The following is a 23431-nucleotide window of genomic DNA, read 5'->3' as shown; positions in this document are numbered from 1 at the left end:
AACTGATGAACATCACACAAGGTGCTAACGAGACCTCCCAAAACTTTCTATTCTGGGCTATTAAACTCAAGGATCATGTTGGCGGCCACTCAAGTGGAAGGACTCGGAGATCACTTGGTGTCTGAGCTCATAAAATGGAAATTTTGGAGATCAGTGACCACAGGGTTAAAGAGTGACCATGTCAAGATAGCTCTGAGGCAGTACTTGGAGAACCCCTCCACACCAGATGAAGTCCTTATAGAGAAGGTGAATGAAGCAGAGAAAGTAGAGCTTGAGAGAGACCAGAAACAGAGGAAACTCCATCCCCCAAGCCCTTCCTGTGTTGAGGTACGGCAAGTGGATGCTCCCTCGGATGTCTGGGAGCCCAGTGTACTGGTAGCAAGGGCTGAACAAGGATCATGGCTCTTGCCTAATCATCACCTTTCTGCAAGTCAGACCAGACTGGAAAAGTTGCTCCAGACCCAGAGAGAGACTTTAGAAATGATGACAATACTGATGACTCAACTGGCAAGTCCTCATCTGGAGAAAGTGCTAGCAAAAGAAACCCCAGAGACCTTTGACCACCCTACCAAACCCACACCTAGAACCTGCTTCAAATGTGGAGGGATATGGAATTTCAGACGAATGTGCCCAAGCCCAGTGGCAGAAACTAAGTCCAAACAGCCTGCAGAAAACTTCAGAGGGCCCCAGTGAAGTAGTCCACTGGGCACCTGGCTATTGGAAAACCTCTTACACCGATTCCAACACCCTCTGCCTCTAAAATACCTCCAAAGCCAAAGGCGAAGATACAGGCCACCAAACCGGCCAAAGGAACTACATTCAGTGGGGTCCCTCCCAATCTAGTGGGGCCCTCACCAATAGTCCCGATCCAAGTTGAAGGGATCTACACAAAGGCATTGCTGGACACCACTGCTCAGGTGACCCTATTATACAGGGACTTCTACGAGCAACATCTCCAGCAATTACTGCTACAGAAACTAGAGAAGCTGTAAATATGGGAGTTAGGTAGACAGAACTTCTCATACAATGGTTACCTATGGGTCAGACTCACGTTTGACCCCAGCACAGTGGGAAAGGCTGAGATGTTTGACACCTTAGGTGGAAAACTCTGGGGGCCTTTCATTCTCCTTGAAGATGCAAATCAAGAGAGCCAGGAGGGGTTAGAACTCATCCCTGAAGTGCTACCTAGTAGAACCCTGAAGAGGACCCATGGGAAGATTCCTGTCAGTATCCGCAATATGGGAACTACCCCAGTGAAGTTGCCACCCAGGTTGTTACTGGGACAGGTTAGTTCGGTCACCCCATTCTCGGCAGGTGATCAAGAGGAAGGAAACCATACAGAGATTCCATTGGAGGAAGTTTGTCTAAAGGACCACTGACCCCCGCCTGGAAAGAAAGAGCAAGGGCCAAACTGCTAAGATGGAAGGACGCTTTTCTCGAAAAGCGCGTTTCACGTGGGACTAGCTAAAAGTGCCACTCATCGAATCTGCCTGGAAGAGAACAGCCCTTTTAGAGAGAGGGTCAGGCGAATACCATTGGGAGATCTGGAAGACCTGAGAGAGCAGTTGACGGAACTGAAGAGGACAGGCATCATCCGGGAGTCTAGAAGCCCATACGCCTCCCCCATAGTAGTGGTGAGAAAAAAGAATGGGTCGCTGCACCTGAGCATTGACTATAGAACCCTGAACAGAAGGACCAATTATGGGGAAGAGGAAGTCACTCATCTGTCAGATTCAGGCTCAGAATACGATCCTGTAAATGACAGCGGCTCCATGACAGATAGCTCTGACGATGGAGTTGTGGTCCCTGCCAAGGTCAGGTGTACCAGACCCCGACCTTCTTCTTCTGTTGTTGAGGTGCAAGAACCGCAGGACTCTGGTATGGCCTAGAGAATTACTAGTGCCGCTATTCCTTCTGGTGAACTGGCAAGCACCAGTGGCCTAGTACACCCTGTTCATAACATCCAGCACTGCAGTAACACTTGGTGACATGGCGAGTCCCATAAGTGCAGTTCAAGTTGGTGAGGTGGCAAGCACAAGTAGTGTCCCACTGCCACCAAGAAGACAAAGACAGGCCCGTCATGCCCCATAGTGCCCTTTCTGCTGCATTCGCCAATCCTAATTGGGAACCCACCACTTCTGTAGCACCCATACTTCCCCCATTTACTGGCCAACCCCGCATTCAGGTGAAAACAATTGATTTTATGTCACTTGATTTTTATTTTTCATGAAGATCTCTATAGCTTAATCCCCAGTCCTCCTTTGCCAGAGATTTGAGACCGATTACGGTATCTGAATTTAAGATCTTTCTGGCCCTTTCCCTTGATATGGGCATAGTTAAAATGGGTATGTTGCATTCATATTGGTCCACTGAGCCAATGTACCATATGCCCGGGTTCTCTGCTTACATGGCCAGGGCACGATATGAGCAGTTTTTGCAGTTCATGCACTTCAACAACAATAAACTCTGTTGTCCTTGTGGAGACCCTGCATATGATCGGCTCTACAAAATTCGGCCCCTCACAAACCACTTCAATCACCATTTTCCAGACTTGTTTACTCCCCATCAAGTTGTCTGCATTGATGAATCCCTAATTACGTTTTCTGCCCGCTTGTCATTCAAACAGTACCTTCCCAGCAAGTGTGGCAGATACGGGGTCAAGATATATAAACTCTGTGACAGGGCCACAGGCTATACATGTAGTTTTATGGTTTACGAGGTAAAAGATAGTCACATAGAGCCAACAAACTGCCCTAAGAAGCACTGACAAGATTGTGTGGGACTTGGTGTCACACTTATTCAGAAAGGGGTACCATTTGTATGTGGACAATTATTACACAAGCGTGCCACTTTTTAGTCACTTGTTTGATCATGCAGATACGATGGTCCAAATTACTACAGTGACTGGTGTTGTGGAGAAAGCCCTCTGTGTCCACAAATACAACCAAAATATGCGAGGGGTGGACCACAATGACCAGTTGTTGGTGCTGTACCTAATTGCCCCTCAGGCCAGACACTGGTACAAAAAGTGTCTGTTTATTTATTTCCATTGGCTTTGCTGAATGCTCATGTGCTATACAGAGCTTCATGATTAACTGGACCCTCCCTTAAATTCCAGGAAGAGATCATCAGAGCCCTTCTGTATCCAGACGGTGCTCCACCTCACCATTCCCAACAAAATGCAGTAAGCCGGCTGCATGAGAGGCATTTTCCTTATGTCCTCCCTAGTACCCCTACCCAACAAGCAAAATGTTGTGGCTGCAGAAAGCGCAGATATAGGTGTGACACCTGTTAGTATTGTCCCCGCTGTCCTGACAATCCTGGTTTTTGCATTGGTGAATGTTTTAAACGCTACCATACACTAGTGGAGTTTTAGCGTAGGGTACAGCATGGCACAGACTAGGCACACTTTCACAGGTCTCCCAAGATGCCATCGCATTTTGAGAGACCTGAACCCTGAACCGAACCGTTAAAGTTACAAATAAAAGTGTAAAAAAAAAAAAAAAAGTAAAAAAAGAAAAAAATATATATAAAATAAAAAACAAAAATAGTTGTTGATTAGAAGAGTGGGTGATGTGTGACATAAACTTCTAAATGTTGTGCATAAAATGCCAGGACAGTTCAAAACCCCCCAAATGACCCCATTTTGGAAAGTAGGTACCCCAAGCTATTTGCTGAGAGGCATGCCGAGTCCATGCAATATTTTTTAATTTTGACACAAGTTGCGGGAATAATCTTTTTTTTTTTTGCACAGTTGTCACTAAATTATATATTGCTCAAACATGCCATGGGCATATGTGGAATTACACCCCAAAATACATTCTGTTGCTTCTCCTGAGTACGGGGATACCACATGTATGAGACTTTTTGGGATCCTAGCTGCGTACGAGACCCCAAAAACCAAGCACTGCCTTCAGGTTTTCGAAGGGTGTAAATTTTTGATTTCACTCCTCACTTCCAATCACAGTTTTGGAGGCCATGGGATGCCAAGATGGCACAAAATCCCCCCAAATGACCCTATTTTGAAAAGTAGACACCCCAAGCTATTTGCTGAGAGGTATGGTTAGTGTTTTGCAGATCTCGCTTTTTGTCACAAAGTTTTGAAATTTGAAAAAATAAAAAAATATATATTTTTCTTTTCTTTCTTCATTTTCAAAAACAAATGAGAGCTGCAAAATACTCACCACACCTCTCAGCAAATAGCTTGGGGTGTCTACATTCCAAAATGGGGTCATTTGGGTTGTAGTTGTGGCATTTTGGCATTTTATGGCCTTCGAAACTGGATAGTAGTGAGGCGTGAAATCAAACATTTAAGACCTTAGAAATCCTGAAGGTGGTGCTTGGATTTTGGGGCCCCGTACGCGGCTAGGCTCTGAAAAAATCCCACACATGTGGTATACCCGAACTCAGGAGAAGAAGCAAAATGTATTTTGGGGTGAAATTCCACATATGCCCATGGCATGTGTGAGCAATATTTCATTTAGTGACAACTTGGGCAAAAAAAAAAGTTTGCAATTTTTCCCACAACTTGTGGCAAAATATACAATATTCCATGGACTTCACATGCCTATCAGCAAGTAGATTGGGGTGTCTACATTCCAAAATGGGGTCATTTTACTGGGTTTTGTGCCATCTTATCATTTTATGGCCTTCAAAACTGTGGTAGCTAGTGAGGAGTGAAATCAAAAATTTGCACCCTTAGAAATCCTAAAGGCGGTGATTAGTTTTCGGGATCCTGTACGCAGCTAGACTCCCAAAAAGTCCCATGCATGTGATATCCCTGAACTCAGGAGAAGCAGCAATATGTATTTTGGGGTGCAATTCCACATATTACCATGGCATGTGTGAGAAATATATATCATTTAGTGACAACTTTTTATAATTTTGTTTTTGTTGTCATTATGCAATCACTTGGGACAAACAAAATATTCAATGGGCTCAACATGCCTCTTAGCATTTTCCTTAAGGTGTCTACTTTCCAAAATGGAGTCATTTCGGGGGGCTGCCCTGCCATTGGGGGGGACACTGCCCTGCCATTTTAGCACCTCAAGAAATAAGATAGGCAGTCATAAACTAAAAGCTGTGTAAATTCCAGAAAATGTACCCTAGTTTGTAGATGCTATAACTTTTGCGCAAACCAATAAATATACGCTTATTGACATTTTTTTTTTTACCAAAGGCATATGAATACATTTTGACCTAAATGTATGACTAAAACTGAGTTTATTGGATTCTCTTATAACAAAAAGTAGAAAATATATTTTTTTCTAAATTTTCAGTCTTTTTTGCCAAATTGTAAAAAGTTCTCTGGTCTTTAGGCTGCAAAATGGTCCGGTCTGAAAGTGGTTAACAAAAGAAACTTGACAGGGCTGACACCATTCCTTGTTGTTTCATTTAACAAATAGAACAATATTGTCAGTCCACAACAAGAACAGATCATTGGGAATTTTTCTGTGACTGCGTTGTCTTTAATCCTTTCACTGCCAGAGTCACTTTTGTGTGAAATATTGAATCGCATGACAATTAGTTAAACCCCCCAAATATGATATATTTTCTGAAAACAAATATCCTGCAGAATACAATGATGGTAGTTTAAAATGGTTATGATATGAGAGGAACTGATTCTCAAATACCTATTTTCTGTAAAAAATACAATAAAAGTAATTTTACTGCATACAAACGAGATGTATTACCCAACTTTTTGGTAAAATATAAAATATGAGATTGGTTGCGAGTAAATAGAAGCCCAACATGTAAAGCCTTAAAATTGTGCATACCGATGAAAAGGTAAATGCAATGCCGGGCATCAGAAACAGAATTACACTTTAATGTTATTGTGGTGCCGTAAAATTCATGTCCAACCTAAACCTTTTTTCTTTTGGACAGTGACTGTCCAGGGCTCCATTAGAGAGATTTCCCCTCACTTCCTGTCCTGCAGATAACAGTTTTACCATACAGGAAGTGAGGAAAAATCTGCAATAGGGACACGGACAGAAATACAAGTCTGACAGGGATTCCAGCCTTCCAGTACTTTACTAAAAATGTGTTTTTTACGTTGCTGCTATTGGAGAGATTCCCTCACTTTCTATGGTAAAATGTTATCTGCAGGACAGGAAGTGAGGGAAAATCTCTCTAACAGAGCCCTGGACAGTGGCTGTCCAAAAGAAAAAAGGTTTTGGTTGGAGATGCATTTAATATTAACCCAAACCACAATAATATTATATAGTATTTCTGTGAGGGGAATCTCTTTTATGGATCCCCAGATAGCAGTAAAAATCTGACAGGGATTCTTTATCCTTCCCAACTCTATTCAAAAGTGAAAAAAAAGATATGGAGTCAATAAGGGCCAAAGTCATTTGAAGGTCCCATTAACTGTATCACTTTACCCACCTTATCTAAGAAATGTACCACCTGCTTCTTGTTTAAATCCCAATTTGTATTGTTATTTTTTTTACTCTATCTATTGTGAAACCCTATATTATGCACTTTATTTGTACATCCTAACTGACGAATAAAGCTTTTGTAAACAAAAAAAAAATTGACACCTTAACACATAACAATGAATGGCAAAGCACCTTCTCTATGGGCAGTGCAATGCGGTGTCATTCATTGTGAATTGCCCCCCAATGCATTGTACAGTAGATCCCAACACACAACACACCTCTAGGCTCCATAATACACATACCATGCTCTGCGGTGTGCTGTCTTATTAACAAAAAGTATTGTGTGTTTTTTCATCCATTGAAGTACATTGGCAGCTATTCAATATGAATAAATATGAGTATTAATACCCGGCAATGGAACACCTAAATGTGAATGGGCCATATGTGGTTTTCACTAACACATTCAAGGATACACTTTGATTTTATATAAATTTAGTGTAACAGACTGAATGAGTCCTGCACATTATCACACATATCTCCTAAAGACACAGCTCTGTAGATCAGATTGGAAGATTTACACTTCATATTTCACTTACGCTGCACACATGAGATTTTCAATAAAACTTCCCTCCTGCCTCCACACTGACACTCCAGAATGTACAGCAAATATCCCTCCTATAATGATGTCTCCATCCTGAGAATACTTGTACTCAAATGTATAATTCCTCATAGTCATATCACAGCGATGATCAGAGTTCTGGGTGTCAGATGTGCAGGGGGTCACACACAAAGACAACCACAATATTCTAAGTGGATATCTGAAGACAACATGGTCGGGTCTCTGATAGACTCCAATGAGTTCTTCCTTTTCTCTTGACTTCATTATCACTGACAGCAGCCCAGGATCCTGACACTGAGTTCATGGCTCAGCTGAAGGCTGTGAGAGTGTCAGGCTTATAAAGAATAATTCTGTTATTTATTACTGATAGACTGGAATATGAATCTGCTTATAGAGTAGAAAAAAACATAAAATAAACCAAATCCATCTTTGTCAGCACTGTAGAAAGTGAAGGTTATAAAATTACCATTATGATATATTGTACCTGAAACAGTAAAAAATGAGAAGTTTGATGCCATGTTTATTATTATTATTGTTATTATTATTATTATTCATAATATTTATTTTTATATAAATACAGGTATAAGGTTTGGCAGCTACCATAGATTTGCGGGGAATTTGTGGGATTAGTAAGGTTTGTGAATCACAAACTTTTGGCTGAAAATTTTGCAGGTTCAACACCAAAATAGAGAACAACCTATAATGCATTGCACAAGGAATGGATGAAGGAATGGATAACTTATTGATGAAAAGGTGGGCTCACAGCAGCTACAGTATATTATCTGTGTTTTTGGGGACAGCTGACATTTTTGCATAGAGAGAGATTATTATTATTAATATTTTTTATGTATTCGTCGGTACATGTCCCCCATGGCAGTGCATAAATCAGAACATTAGTTTTTTTTCCCAATCTTCTCTTTAAGATGCCTTTTGTTTGAAGTATGACAGTGTATTGTTTGAAAGACTAAGTGCAAGAACAGTGTGCACCTAAACCACCACCCATCATTCACCAAACCCCCTATCCCAACTGATAAGATAAAAGTTGGCATACACCAGTTAGGCCTATTATTCCTGATTAAAACTATCCTGCTGCTGGACAATTTTACATTGCTGTTTGCTGTGCAATATCCTCATCCCCAATGAGAATTTTACAATTAGGAATCGGTATGGAAACCTTTCCATGTGAGGCAAGCCAAGGTCTCTATATTGATGTCTGACTTTTTGCGCCTTCTACTTTGTCAATAAATCTGTGATTCAGCAGATGGTATTGTAGACCTGTTTTTTTTTTTTATTTGACATTGTGTAGTGGGATAAGGCAAGGTCTACAAGCTGAAATCTTCTGCTGCAGAGATCAAATGATTTACCAATGACAAAATAAAAAATTTGTCCCTACATAGAATTGTCAACCGTCCCTAACAATTCCGGCACACGGCAGAATATGGCTGCTATAAGATCACCCTTATATAAAAAAGATCTGGGTTATCCATTCCTTTACATTATTGTCTCTGTGATTTAGATGACTAGGGGCAATAAGTAAGCACTGCATTATAGGTGGCCCCTTATTTCTGTTGGTGAAAACTTATCAGCCAAAAGTCTAAAATGTGCAAACTTTGTGTATACTGGGGAATTACTGCAAATTAATTGTAGTGGTGAAGTCAAACAATTCTTCAGTTACAGTACAAGTCTAAATACTGAGACAAAATAATTTAAATGGGTCTTTAAACACAGTGGGGGGTGGGTGAGGGTTTGGCCTGCACGGCAATGGAGTAGGGTATACATGTGCTGAGCTCTACTTCTGGTCTATCCTGTTCCTGAGATCCTGAGTGCCCACTTTTGGTATGTTTATCTTCATTTAGTGTACTGTCAACCATTCTCCACATGTCTCTGCCCCATAAAGCCAATACTGCTATGCCTTCTCCGGAGGCAACAGTGTAATCTCTCAAAGGAAAATGGCACCGTGGCATGCAACTTGACTACATTTATTTTTGACAAAGACCGAAAGGCAGAATATCAATCTCGAGCATGAACTCACCTAGTGCACACAGCACTTCTCTATGGAGGAATTTTGTGCGCTCCGTGACTTGATGCTACTTTATGATGAAGGAGCTACTGAGGATTCCCCTGGTTCCACCCAGGAGGATCCGCTGGAATTGGTTGAAGCTGTAGCCACCCCACAGAACCCTCCTTGAATCAGATCCAATGCCTGCAATAGATTCAAACCTAAATCATGGAATTTCCCAGACCTGATGTTGTGACCAGCAATTTGGGCATTTCTTCAAGAATCCATCAAAGACATTAAACAAAATAAATGGCAGGACTATTCTTCGAATCTCACCACCAATCAATCATCAGCACTTAAAAGCTTACAGAAGAATAATGATATCATTATTAAACCATCCGATAAGTGTGGCAACATTGTAGTCATGTCCCACACACAATATCAGACCATGTGTTTTTGAGGTATTGAACAACTCCATATGGTATATGGACTCATTGGAAAGGCTTAATTGATAAGGAAACCTTCAATTTCTTGATTACCAAGCACTCTTGGACCCCTACTTTCTATACCTTACCAAAAATACATAAAAATCTCCATCGACCCCCCAGGTAGACCCATTCTATCTGACATTGGATCTTTGACAGATAACGAGTCATGCGTCTTCCTGAATGCTGGGGGAGCCACAGATGGAGTGCTGCCATTGCAGAATTTTCCCTGCCGGAGGAGGGGAGGTGGGGCAGACCCTATGCACCTGCAAGCAAGCGAGGCCATCAATTAGGGGCAAGCTTCTTATATATATAGTGATGAAACACTCAAGGGATCTTTAGTTGATCCCGAATGTTCCATCAGGAAGGCCATAGTTGTGAGCAGCTTCAAAACAGGTAAAATTATTTACATGTTAGGTTGGACCCTATGTGGCATGACCTGCTCTGTGGGTCCCCCTATGTCACTTGACTACACATTGCCCCAATTTACTTTATTCTTGGATAAACATCGTTTGATATTTTATAAGTGGCAATACTGCCTATATCATTTAACTTATGCATCTGTTTAATTTACATTCAAGTTACTTTTTATGCTTGTTGTTGTTTATCACATACATCATAGAACACATGCTTTCTTCTTCATCTTACACCCCAGTATGCATTCTGGCCCTGTTTTGGCACTATTATTAAGTAATTACCTACTTCACTTTTTTTTTTTAACTTCCCTCCCTCACTAGTATACACACTGACACATTTTTGACCCCTAATCACTACACTTTGACTTTGGTCACATATTACTTTATCTGGACCGTAGAATTCAATCATTTTCTACATGTAATATTTATTTATTGTTATCTACTCTGTAATTACAATCATTAATAACTAATCTATCATAATATTCATATGCCACCTTCCTATTTAAAATATCTGTTAAATTTATAAATTAACATCAATATAGAAGATCCCGCTATCCACTTCTTTATTTCCAATGCATTACCACTGGAATTATGAAATAGAAATATATTTTTAATTGTGCCCTATACAAATGTACCTATAGTACTGTTATTGGATGCTTCGACTGCAGGTGCGGTTTCCTCGCACCCACGCCCCTCCCTGGCATTTGGGATTTTCCATAACTGTGACTCCTCGTAGGCCACGTTTGGGTGTTTGGCTCCTCATGCTGGTGGGCTGGCCAACCGGGGACTCCTGGAGGGATCAAGTGGAGGGGAGTTTTTAGAAGATTTTTGATTCAGGAGACATTGAATTATACAATGTGATTGGTAACTATATAGAAAAATGTTCGTTACTACGTTACGTTTTGGTTATTTTTATGAATTTCAATATATGCCAATATTTTTCAGCGTACCAATCCTCTGAAGATGACCCGGTGGGGTCAAAATGCGTCAGTATTTTTAACGCTTAAATATTATGTAAATTGTGTTTAGTCTCACCCGTGTTGTTGGTTTTAGATCTCCTGTATCGCAGTTCATATCTTATCCTCTATTGGTAATTTTTTACATCATCCGTTAAAAAATTACAAGCAATAATCACATGTATTATTATTTAATTCTTTTTTCATCCATCCGCTGCTAAAAAAAAAAAAAAAAAAAACACATGGGGGACATTCCTCTTTTTGACACTAGTACATTTGTTGACAGCCTTTTGATGCCACATGTGCTGAGATTACCCTTGCATATGCGTGACACCACAGACCTACTTAAGCAAAGATTCAGGTCCCTTAGGACTACCCGCTCATGGCTATCAATATTGAAACTCTTTACTTGAGTATCCCCCATGAACAGGGAGTCCTGGCAGCCAAATCCTTCTTGATGGAGCAGGACCGTACAACCTGACCTCTCTATTAATTCATTCTACAACTTTTAAATTTTTTTCTCATCCGGAACTATTTTGTTTTTGTTTTTGAAGAACAAAATTTTTTGCAAACTCAGGGCTTAGCAATGGGGACTTCATATGCACCGTCCTACACCAATCTTTATTTGGGAGACTGGGAGATAATTATCTTTTCTGACAATCAATTTACCATCTATTTACAGTCTATACTATTTTGGTATAGATTTATAGATGATTCATTTTTGATCTGGACGGGGTCATCAGCGCTTTTGAAAGAGTTCATTCAAGCACTTAATATTAATCATATGAATTTACATTTCACTTTCAGTGTGGATGATACACAGATTCCCTTCTTGGATCTGCTGATCATCAAACACCCTGATGGGACCATCAGTTCCGATCTATACCAGAAACCTACAGCTGGCAACACTCTGTTGCATGTTCAAGTGCACATTTTAGACCTTTTGTGCGCAGTATCCCCTATGGCCAGTATTTGTGACTGTGCAGGAACTGCCCTTGAGATGAAGATTTCCATACACAGGCTACCTTGCTGCGTAAGCGTTTGTTATTTTCGGACCAATCTGAGAAACGTCTTCAACAGAGCTCTTGGCCATACAAGAATTGTCCTGCTGTATTACCCTCCACAATCCAAATGTTCATATACAGTCAAGTTCTTGGTCTACCAAGGCCAGTTATGTGGTGTTTTATCTAAACAATGGCATTTACTTACAGACTACCATATTCTCAAGAAACATGTCAAAACCACACCGGGGCTAGTGTTTCGGAGAGCTACCTCTCTGAAAGACCATCTAACAAGCAGTCATTATAAACCTACTGTTAGCTGTTCTTCAGGCAAATTAGGCACTTCCAAATGTGGACAGTGCCCACAGTGTCCCTGGATCTTTGATGGTACCACCTTCAAACTACCTAATGGTGAATTATTCACCCCTTGTACCCCAGCCAGTTGTGGCACAACTGGGGTTGTTTACCTAATGCTTTATGAAAAGACCATCAGGGGACTAAGACAGTGTATTGGTGACCCTCTTTACTGATCCACCAATAGTAAACTCACCACCATTGGCTTATACCATAGGTTTAATCCCTTGGCAGTTACATTTTTCGCCTTGGAAGTGATACCTCTCGATTGCGACAAGATCCTCTTGCAACATAAGACCCTCTGGTTCAAAGGGCTGAATGCCAACATTCCACCTGACCTGAATGAGGTCGACTCTTTTAAGCCTTTTCTTTAATAATAGATTGGTGTCCGGCAAACCTCAAATTACTTAGCTTAATTAATTTGTTCCAATGTACACTTTTATTTTTTTGGGAAATGTCATTGTGAATGTTTAAATGTTTATTTTTCCATTGGGAAACTTCATTTACTAGTTCCAGACCTGTGCCTTCTTGATATCCCTTGTGTGTTTGTTTAGGATTTATGGCATGTGGTATTGTTCCACTGATGCATGTATTTAGATTCGTATTGCTATATTTTTTGCTCCTTTATATAACTTTACATCCAAATGTGTGCTTTACGTTTATATAGGCATATCTATGTATTTCGCTTGTTACTAGAACCCTGTTGCTTGTCTGCACCTTCCCTAGGTTACCACAAGATGTCATTGTTGCCCTTCATTGTTCCCTCTGGCAGCAATGTGTTCTCCCTGGTGGTGAGATGAGTCCTGATGTCAGTGGGACCGCCTCCTCTACTTGTGCATGCCTTGGATTGGACTTCCAATCCTTTGGCCATTTGATCAAACACAATGATGTCCCGAGCCGGTGATGGCCAACGTTTTTCTGAATCAAGGGTTGCTTAAAAGTGCTGTGGACATAGGTTCCGGGGATCACATATTGCTGAGCTGAGTACCAGAAAGGATATATTTTTCACCCCATCGCTTATTTAGTCAACCATAATGCTCCAAGATGCAGATTTTGATCAGTTGTATTGACCAACCGTCTGGTATCTCCTTTTATTGTAGGTCATATGAGCTGGGGCTATTGTGTGCTTTTGCTTCTCTGACTTTTCTATCTGCTTACTTCATGCAGTACTAAGGTACTTCTGCTCAGCTTTGATTCCCATCCATTGAGACCCTCTTCCCCACCCCAGACCCTAAGCAACAATAATCTTCTATCTAAGGTTAGCCACTCTTGACTTTTACTTGGTCTTTTTGTTTATTTTTCATTTCCTCTTCTATTTTCCTAGCTCTTTTTCACCTCCCTTTCCTTTTCTCCTTCCCCTCCCCCTCCCCCTTTTCACTCCCCTTCCTTCTTTCCCTCACCTTTCACCCCCCTTCTCCTTTTTCTTTCCTTTTTCTCCCCTACTTCCTCTCCCCACAACCTATGCCCCCCCTTCCCCCTGCCCCTCTTTCTAACTCCCCACTTCCCTTTTCCCTCCCTGTCCACCCCCCATTGCCCTTTCCACCTCCCCCTTCTCTGTTCTTTTTTCCTTTGTTCTTGTTTTCTCCCCTTTTTAATTGTTTCTTTATGAGTGCAGTTTACTTACCTATCTATATACTATTATTATTTCACCTAGATACACTTCCATTGTTTGCATGTCCCCATCAGCTGCCATGGGGGAACCCTGGTGGCACTTTTTGCCCTGGTCGGACCACATTGCTCTATTCATTTATTGTTAAATCCATTTTTCACACGTTGTAATGTTATCACATGTATTGTTTAATATTCTATCAATCAAATTGCAGATACTCCCCTGATGAAGCGGTATTAAGGTCACAAAACATGAGGAGAAATGATATTTGTAAACACTCATCTCAGTGTGATCCTCCCACCTAGGGGACCATAATTCTGGTGATACAGTACATATGGATTGTTACTATGCATTTTTTATGTACCTAACTATGTGACTTTAATTTTGTATTAATAACATTATCTATTTACTTATTATTCCTTTTGAATTTATGCTGTTCAAGCCAGGACCAAGATAGTCAATCTTTTTCTGTTTTGGGTGACCGGTTGGGGACCAATCTCTCAGTTTCCCCAATTTTTGCAAGTTTGGACGATGGTACTCCCTTTCTAAACCCATACCTAGTTTAAACCTCCAGAGGCTATACTCCCCCCTTAGTCTGCATGTAATATGACACATAGTGATGGACGAACTTCCGACGGGACGTTTCGCTAATGCGGACCGCGAACGCGGCAGGCCCCATTGACTTCAATGGGAGGCGAACTTTGCAAACCTACAGGTCAAATTTGCAGCCACAAAATAATTACTAGCTATGAAAACATAGTCCCACCACATGGCCAATGACATAACACATGTATGAGGTGAATCTGGGATCGACAACTACAAGCATTCTTTTTTTATATGTGAAATTGTGACAATTCAGGACTGTGGAGCGCATGAAGGCAATGGAGGAAAGGGAAGGTCAGGGTAGGCAAAGAAGAGGGTGCAGGAGATGATCAACTGCACCGTGATAGAGAGCACTGACATCAGCAGCGTGACATACAGCAATGACACCTGCACCGTGATAGAGTGATCTGACACCAGCAACGTGATAGAGAGCACTGACATCAGCAGCGTGACATAAAGCACTGACACCAGCACCGTGATATACAGCACTGACACCAGCAGCGTGATAGAGAGCACTGACATCAGCAGCGTGACATAAAGCATTCACACCAGCACCGTGATATACAGCACTGACACCTGCACCGTAATCAGCCCCAGGAGGAAGTCAGCATAGGACAGGGATGGTGGGAGCCCCTCATAATGAGCATAGCACAGGGATGGTGGGAGCCCCTCATAATATGCACAGCAGAGGTACAGCCCCAGGAGGAAGTCAGCACAGCACAGGGATGGTGGGAGCCCCTCATAATAAGCAGCCGCAGGAGGATGTCAGCATAGCACAGGGATGGTGGGAGCCCCTCATAATGAGCATAGCACAGGGATGGTGGGAGCCCCTCATAATATGCACAGCAGAGGTACAGCCCCAGGAGGAAGTCAGCACAGCACAGGGATGGTGGGAGCCCCTCATTATAAGCAGCCCCAGGAGGAAGTCAGCACAGCACAGGGATGGTGGGAGCCCCTCATAATGAGCATAGCACAGGGATGGTGGGAGCCCCTCATAATATGCACAGCAGAGGTACAGCCCCAGGAGGAAGTCAGCACAGACACAGGGATGGTGGGAGCCCCACATAATAAGCAGCCCCAGGAGGAAGTCAGCACAACACAGGGATGGTGGGAGCCCCTCATAAAAAGCAGCCCCAGTAGAAATATGACACCGCTCAACCCCCTTCAAACAGGAGGGTACAGGCATATAGTACAGTGTGCTATTTTTGTACAAGGAAGTGAGCCAAATGAAGAAAGAAGGTCTGTGAGCTCGATTAAAAAAATTGTTTATAGACATATACATGGTCTACTGGTCACATGTGTTGAATTCCTTCGAGATCCATGCCTCATTCATTTTTAGAAATGTGAGGTAGTTAACACTGTCGTGAGCTAGGCGAGTACGCTTATCGGTCACGATCCCCCTGCTGCGCTGAACATCGTTTCGGACAGGACACTGGACAACAGTTCGATTGCAAATTGGGCAAGCTCTGGCCAGAGGTCAAACCTGCCCACCCAGTAGTCCAGGGGTTCATCACTCCTCAGAGCATCCACATCGGCCGTTAACCCGATGTAGTCAGACACCTGACGGTCTAGGCGTTCCCTGATGCTGGATCCGGATGACACCTGTCGATGGGTCGGCTGAAAGAATGACCTCATATCTGAAGTCACCAACACATCTTCAAACCGGCCTCTTCTTGCAGGCGCTGTTGGATTGGTACTCGCAACTCCTTCTCTGGGAGTGGGAATTGCTCCTCTGCCAGCGCACGCAAAAGCAGAATGCAGCATTTCTCGAAGCAAGGCCTGGAAGTGCTCCATTCTGACAGCCCTCTGTGATGGTGGTAACATTTCCGCCATTTTGTGTTTGTACTGGGGGTCTAAGTACGTTGCCACCCAGTACTGGTCCTTGACCCTTATGCTTTTTATACGGGGGTCCCTATTAAAACACTGGAGCATGAAGGCCCCCATTTGCACTAAACTGGAAGCAGTGTGGTGGCCTGGCTCCTGCTCATCATCCAGGATAATGTTGTCCTCTTCATTCTCCTCTCCCCATCCACGCACAACAACAGGGATCCCAGAAAGGTTTAAAGCATGCTCTTCTTGCTCCTCCTCATCCGTCCCGGCACCATCCTCCTCTGACTCCTCTTCAGACTCCTGTTGTTGACTTGTCTCAGAAAGAGTAGCCCCCCCTGGGAATTCATCCAGCATTGCGACTTCCTCATCTTCCCGCTCCTGCTCCTCCACAGCTTGATCAATGACACAATGCAATGCACGCTCCATAAAGAAGGCATAAGGTACCATGTCACTGATGGTGCCATGGCTGCGACTGACCAGTTTGGTGATCTCCTCGTGTCGCGCATGAGCAGCCACTGTCGCGGTGAAAAAAACCCCAGCTCCCCAGAACCTGTTCTGCCGCAGAGTTCATACAGGTAGACGTTAACTGCACATTTCTGCTGGAGCGGCCTATCAAGCATATAGAAGGTTGAGTTCCATCGCGTCGGGCAATCACAAATAAGACGTCTGACCGGCAGATTGTGTCGCCACTGAATGTCATCAAGGCGAGCCATGGCCGTGTAAGATCTTCTGAAATGGGCTGAGATTTTCCTTGCCTGCCGCAAGAAGTCCTGGACCCCAGGGTATTTGACAACAAATCGATGCACGACCAAGTTTAAGACGTGTGCCATGCATGGCACGTGTGTCATTTTGCCCTGTTTCAATACGCTAAGCAGATTGGCACCGTTGTCACACACCACTTTACCAACTGTCAAATTGAGCGGTGTTAGCCACTGGTCTGCCTGTGAACGCAAAGCTGGAAGGAGTGCCGGGCCAGTGTGGCTCTTGGCTTCCAGGCACAACAGACCCAGCACAGCATGGCGACGTCTCCCCTGGCATGTCGAATAGGTTCTGAGGAGCTTGGATGGCGCAGCATAAGAGACGCTAGCAGCGGAAAAGGAGGAGTCAGCCGAGGAGGAGAGGGAGGAGGATGGAGTAGGAGGAGGAGGAGAAGAAGAGCCAGGCCTGCATGCAATCCATGGCGGTAAAACCAAATCTACATGGGTGCCACGGGTTACATGCTTGAAGGCCGTCAGAAGGTTCACCCAGTGGGCAGTAAAAGTGATATATCTTCCCTGCCCGTGTTTGCTAGACCCTGTGTCTGTGGTCAGATGTATCTTGGCACTGACACTGTGTGCCGGAGATACATTCACTTGCCACTGAACATGGCCATATAGCTCTGGCATGCCCTTCTGTGAGAAATACTTCCTTCCTGGGACCTTCCATTGTGGTGTTCCAATGGCCACAAATTTTCGAAAGGCCTCCGAGTCCACCAGTTTATATGGCAGTAGTTGGCGGGCTATCAGTTCTGACATGCCAGCCATCAACCGTTGGGCAAGAGGGTTATCCGGCGTCATCATTTTTTTACGCTCGAACATTAGGCCCATGGAAGCCTACCTTTTTGCAGAAAAACGTGAGCTTGGCATGATGGAAGGTGGAGTGGAGGACAATTGTGAGGAGAGAGGATAAGGATAAGTAGAAGATGAGGCTGGACGGTGAGAGCCTTGAGTGTGGCTTTGTGTGTTCCGTTGCTCCCACTGGGCTCGGTGATGGCTGATCATGTGCCTTCTTAAGGCGGTTGTCCCTAGGTGAGTGTTGGGCTTACCGCGACTAAAGCGTTGACTGCAAAGACTGCAGATGGCAACACTATTGTCAGCAGCGGACACGTTAAAAAAAGCCCACACTGCGGAGCCATTTGCCGGCATCCTGGGAGCACCAGATGTGACCGTACATGGTCGATGCCTCGCTCCTGATACATTAGCAGTCTGCTTTGTTCCTCCTGTGCAATGTAAGTTATTCCTGCTTCTCCTCCCTATCTGCTGGTCCATATCTCCCTCTGAACTCCCCTCCTCTTCCTCTCTTGTGGGCACCCATGTGACATCACTAGACACGTCATCATCAACCTCACCTTCCCCACTGCTATAAGTAGAGATCTCGGAGTAGGCAGCAACACCGGGGACCAACCTCCTCCTTGGGCTGATCTGGGTACTGTCGTCAGACTGCTGAGTGGCGGTTCTTGTTACCTCCTCTTCCTGATCCAATGCCAAGAGTGGCTGCGCATCAGAATTGTCTTGATATGGATCGGAAAATAATTCCTGTGACTCAAGCAGAAGGTATGTGGTGGTGGTGGTGGTGTTGTTGTTTGTGGTAGTGTCTTTGGGGGTGCACATAGCAGAGAGTGAAGAAGAGGGTGCAGATCAAGAGGATGAGGAGGGTGCAGAAGAGTAAGGCTGAGTGAGCCACTCAACCAAGTCTGGTGCGTCCTTTAAAGTAATTGAACGCACCTTCTACAACTTCCCACTTTGGCTCAAGCCTGTTGCTCCTGCCCTACCCCTACCACCCCTGCAGTAGGGCCTGCCTCTTCCTCTGCCTGTCATTTTTTAAATGACCCTGTGATAAAACTCTCAGTCCCTATACTGATAAAGGACTGCTGCAGTATAGGGCAGCAGTCAGCAGTAGTGCACCTCAACCCTATATATTGTGGACCTATACCAATCCTTAAGCAATAGCAGACTGTACCTCACTCAACCCTATGTACTGTAGTACCCTATACCTTACCAGTCCTTTTAAGGACCTTTGTGGAACTAGTAGGTTGTGAATGATTAGCAGACTGTACCTCAGTCCCTATACTGATAAAGGACTACTGCAGCAGAAGGGCAGCAGTCAGCAGTAGTGCACCTCAACCCTATATATTGTGGACCTATACAAGTCCTTAAGGAATAGCAGACTGTACCTCACTCAATCCTATGTACTGTAGTACCCTATACCTTACCAGTCCTTATAAGGACCTTTGTGGAACTAGTAGGTTGTGAATGATTAGCATACTGTACCTCAGTCCCTATACTGATAAAGGACTGCTGCAGTATAGAGCAGCAGTCAGCAGTAGTGCACCTCAACCCTATATATTGTGAACCTATACCAGTCCTTAAGGAATAGCAGACTGTACCTCACTCAACCCTATGTACTGTAGTACCCTATACCTTACCAGTCCTTATAAGGACCTTTTTGGAACTAGTAGATTGTGAATGATTAGCAGACTGTACCTCAGTCCCTATACTGATAAAGGACTACTGCAGCAGAAGGGCAGCAGTCAAATATAATATTCTTTCTATATTTGGAAGAAAGAATATTATACGTGTACAAGCCTATTACCATACCAGTCCTGAAAAGAACCTTTGTGGACCTAATAGTAACAGCTACTGATTAAACTGACTGTCCCTCACTGCCACACACAGCTTCCTGCCTGTCCCTATTTAAACTGACAAAACACAGGCTGCTGGAACAATAACTTGAATAGCACTCAAAACTATATCCTGTATTACTTTACCATACCAGTCTTGAAAAGGACTTTTGTGGACCTAATAGTAACAGCTGATGATTAAACTGACTGTCCCTGCTGCACACAGCGTCCTGTCCCTCTCTCTACACTGACAAAAGACAGGCTGCTGCAACAATCACTAGCAGAGCAGTGCCTCAAACATATATCCTGAACTACACCTAACACCTATACCAGTCCTGAAATGAACTTTTATGGACCTAATAGCTAGCGATTTGGGTCACTGCATTCTCTCCCTGCTTCACACAGCAACCTCTCCCTATAGTGACAGTAGAAAGAATGTAAAATGGCCGCCTGATCGGGTGTATTTATAAGTTAGGGGGAATGTCCAAGTGTCCATGTGCTGTAATGTCTCAATTGGCTGTCCTGTACCCCATGATGGATGTGTCATCATAGGTCATCATAAGTTCTTTTACACAGTAAACACGGAAGTCCGCCGGGCGAACAGCGGCAATAGTCCGCCGATTGGGCGGACCGCGAACACCCGAAATTCGCCGTGAAACGACCACCGGGCGAAACCGTTCGGCCATCACTAGTGACACATCTGTACTGCGTAGAGAAGATGCTGCAGCAATAATGGCATTTATAAAGCCCAAAAAATTATATTTTCCTGCAAAGCTTTCTTTATTTTGTAAACAATGGCTTGGGGAGCCAGTCTGTATGATGATGCCATAATGTAGTGCATGGGAACAAGATTAGAGATTTATTATATAAATTCTGGTGTCTTTGGGTGTTTGTGGTGCCTTCACACTATAACACTATAGTATAGAGGTACTCTTTATGAAAGAAAGAATTGGCCTTGTGTCAAAAATGTAATTAATAGACCCCATCTAAACAGTGGCAGAAAAATTGGTCTTTGGGTGTCAGTGGTGCCTTCACATCATAACCAATAATTGGCCTTGCTGTCAAACATTTAAATGATATGCACCTATCAAACAGGCGCGTAAAAATTGGTCTTTGGGCATTGGTGGTGCTTTCACACCATAACCCTATAGAGGTACTCTTAATGAAAGCAAGAATTGGCCTTGCTGTAAAAAATGTACATAAAATGCAAAGGTGTGCAAAATTGTTCCTTGGGTGTTAATTGTGCCCATGAAATCTACACCAACAAAATGTATTCTCAAAGAAATCAATACCCACAAAGCTAGGCAGCCTAGACAGTCTTTCAGAGATTCCAAATCTAGCAAGCACTTAACCACTGACATCTGCATCAGGGGCTTGATAGCTGCTGCTAATCCAAGGCTGATTCATTTTGATAAATGTCAGCCTGGCCACGGGGTCTGTGGACAGATGTGCTCTCTTATCTGTCAGAAAACCTCTAGCAGCACTGCATGCCTGTTTGGAAAGCACACTGGATGCAAGGCAGCTCAATTGCATACTGGGCGAGTTCTGGCTAGTGGTCTATCCTTATGACCCAATAACCCAGTTGATCATCAACTGGAAAGCTCTCCATGTCTTTTTTTCGCTCCAGATAATCTTACACCATATGATACAGATGATGCCAATTTGGATCTTGAAGCTTACAGCCCTGAGCTTTTTGAAAAGCATCACTGAGGCAGAACCCTTCTCCACTGCTCCTCTCTTGACCTACAGAAGCCTCAAAACTGCATTTTCCACCAGATTGTAACTTACAAGAATCTATAAAGGCATTACATAAATGCCTCTTTAAGGTGTCCTCAAGAGATTTAATCTTCAGCAGCCTCTGTGGGGATGGGATGAATTATGAGACTTCCCCCTTGTAACGTGGTAAAGGAGGATTTTCAACCAATAGTGATCCTTCTCCTTGATTCCATGTATTCTCTGGTCTGGTTGCAGGATTTGGGGAAAGGGGGAGCCCAAGTTTGCAGAGGAATGAGGAGCAGGCTCCTTGAGGTGACTGAGGATTACAGCATCTGGAACTAGTGTGAGAAGTTCCTGTGCTGTCTGTGCTCAGTGAAGTATATGGAATCATAAAAAAATTATCTACAATATCTACCATATAATCAACAACATCAGTCATAACAAATGACAAAACATTGCAATAAAAGTTCATAATGTGCTGTGATTCTTCAATATCACGATGATTCAATTAAAGTGTCATCCATGCAGAAAAAACAATTGCGATCCTTCTCCTTGATGCCACGTATTCTTGGGCCCTCACAGGTTTTGATACACGAGGAAGCCCATGCACTGCAAGACTCCTCAGGGTCACTGAGGATTACAGTATCTTGATCTGCCTCCTCTCAGCCACGTAATACTCCAAAGAATCCTGGGGATGGAAAACCATCTATTAAGGGTTGATGTATGTCTTTCTCTGCTTCAATCCCTCCAAAACAGCCAAAATCCTCCTCTTCCTTCTCCTCTTGTGCATTGTGTGACATTGCAAGAATGGTGTCTGCATAAAGTGGGCCTTGAAAGGAAAGGTAGTCCTCCTCTTCCTCCCACTGATCTGCCTCAAGAGACCTGTCCATAATGCCACGCAGAATCTGATCCATCAGTAACACAAGAGGGATTGTGTCACTGATGTATGCATTGTCATGGCTCGCCATCCTGGTGGGCATGTCACAAATCAGGTGGTTTATAGGCAGGTGGAATTTCCTCTGAATTTCATCCAACCAAGCACTGGCTGTGTATGACCGCTTTAAATGGCTATGGACTCTTCTGTCCTATTTAAGAAATGCAGCACCACCAAATTGGGGACATGTGCCGACTTTCCCTGTCTAAGGATGGACAGGAGGTTTGTGCCATTATTGCACACCACCATTCCTGTCTCTAGCTGGGGTGGTGAGAACCAGCTCTGGGCCTGCCCCTGCAGAGCTGAACGAATCTATACTCAGGCATGGCTCCTGTCCCCTAAAAAGATCAGCTGAAGCACTGAGTGCCATCTTTTAGCCTGACTTGTTGAATGGCACCTTGAACGCTTAGGGGGTACTGGTGGTTCATAGGATAATTCAGCAGGGGAGGGCATGGAGGAGGAAGAGGAGGGGGGTGGAGCTGACAAATCTTGCATCATCGCACCTAGCTGTATAGAGATGTGGTGGCACAAAAAGCTACAGCACTGAGCCCTGTCCTGCATCCTTCTGAGTTGCAAGCAGAGTTAACTAGTGTGCTGTGAATGAAATATATTGTTTCTGACCATGCTTGCTGGACCATGTGTCAGCAGTAACATGGACCTTGCAGCTGACTGCCTTGCCCAACGATGCCACAACATTGCCTGCCACATGATGTTACAGAGCTTGAATGGCCTTAAGTGCAAATAAATAGTGACTGGGAACCTGCCATTGTAGTACAGCACATTCTGCAAATTCATGGAAGGGGGCGGAATCCACCAGACAGAAAGGCAAGAGTTATAAAGTCAACAGCTTTGATAAGCTTGAATTTAGATGCTGGGAATGTGGGTGGCAGTAACTGTATTTTTTTTCTGTAGCAGATGGGGCAGATGAGACATTTGCCTGCTATAGTCTACAGCTGATGGTATGCTACTGGCAGACATGCTGCAAGGACCTGTGACAACCTTCCCTATATCATCATCCCGGTCAGTGGAGGCTGCTGAGAGGTCATGAGGTATAGTGAGGCTAGACCGAAAAGGTGAGGAGTTGAGATAAGCAGAATTGCATCCCTTTTGTGTGGCTTTCAGGTGCTCTTGCCAATGGGTGGGAGGT

The sequence above is a fragment of the Lithobates pipiens genome, unplaced genomic scaffold (genome assembly GCF_037356315.1).
Source record: "Lithobates pipiens isolate NorthernLeopardFrog02 unplaced genomic scaffold, aLitPip1_a1.2 Scaffold_6, whole genome shotgun sequence".
NCBI classification, from domain to species: Eukaryota; Metazoa; Chordata; class Amphibia; order Anura; family Ranidae; genus Lithobates; species Lithobates pipiens.
The sequence above is the reverse complement of the archived record's forward strand: the minus strand, read 5'-3'. Positions refer to the sequence as shown.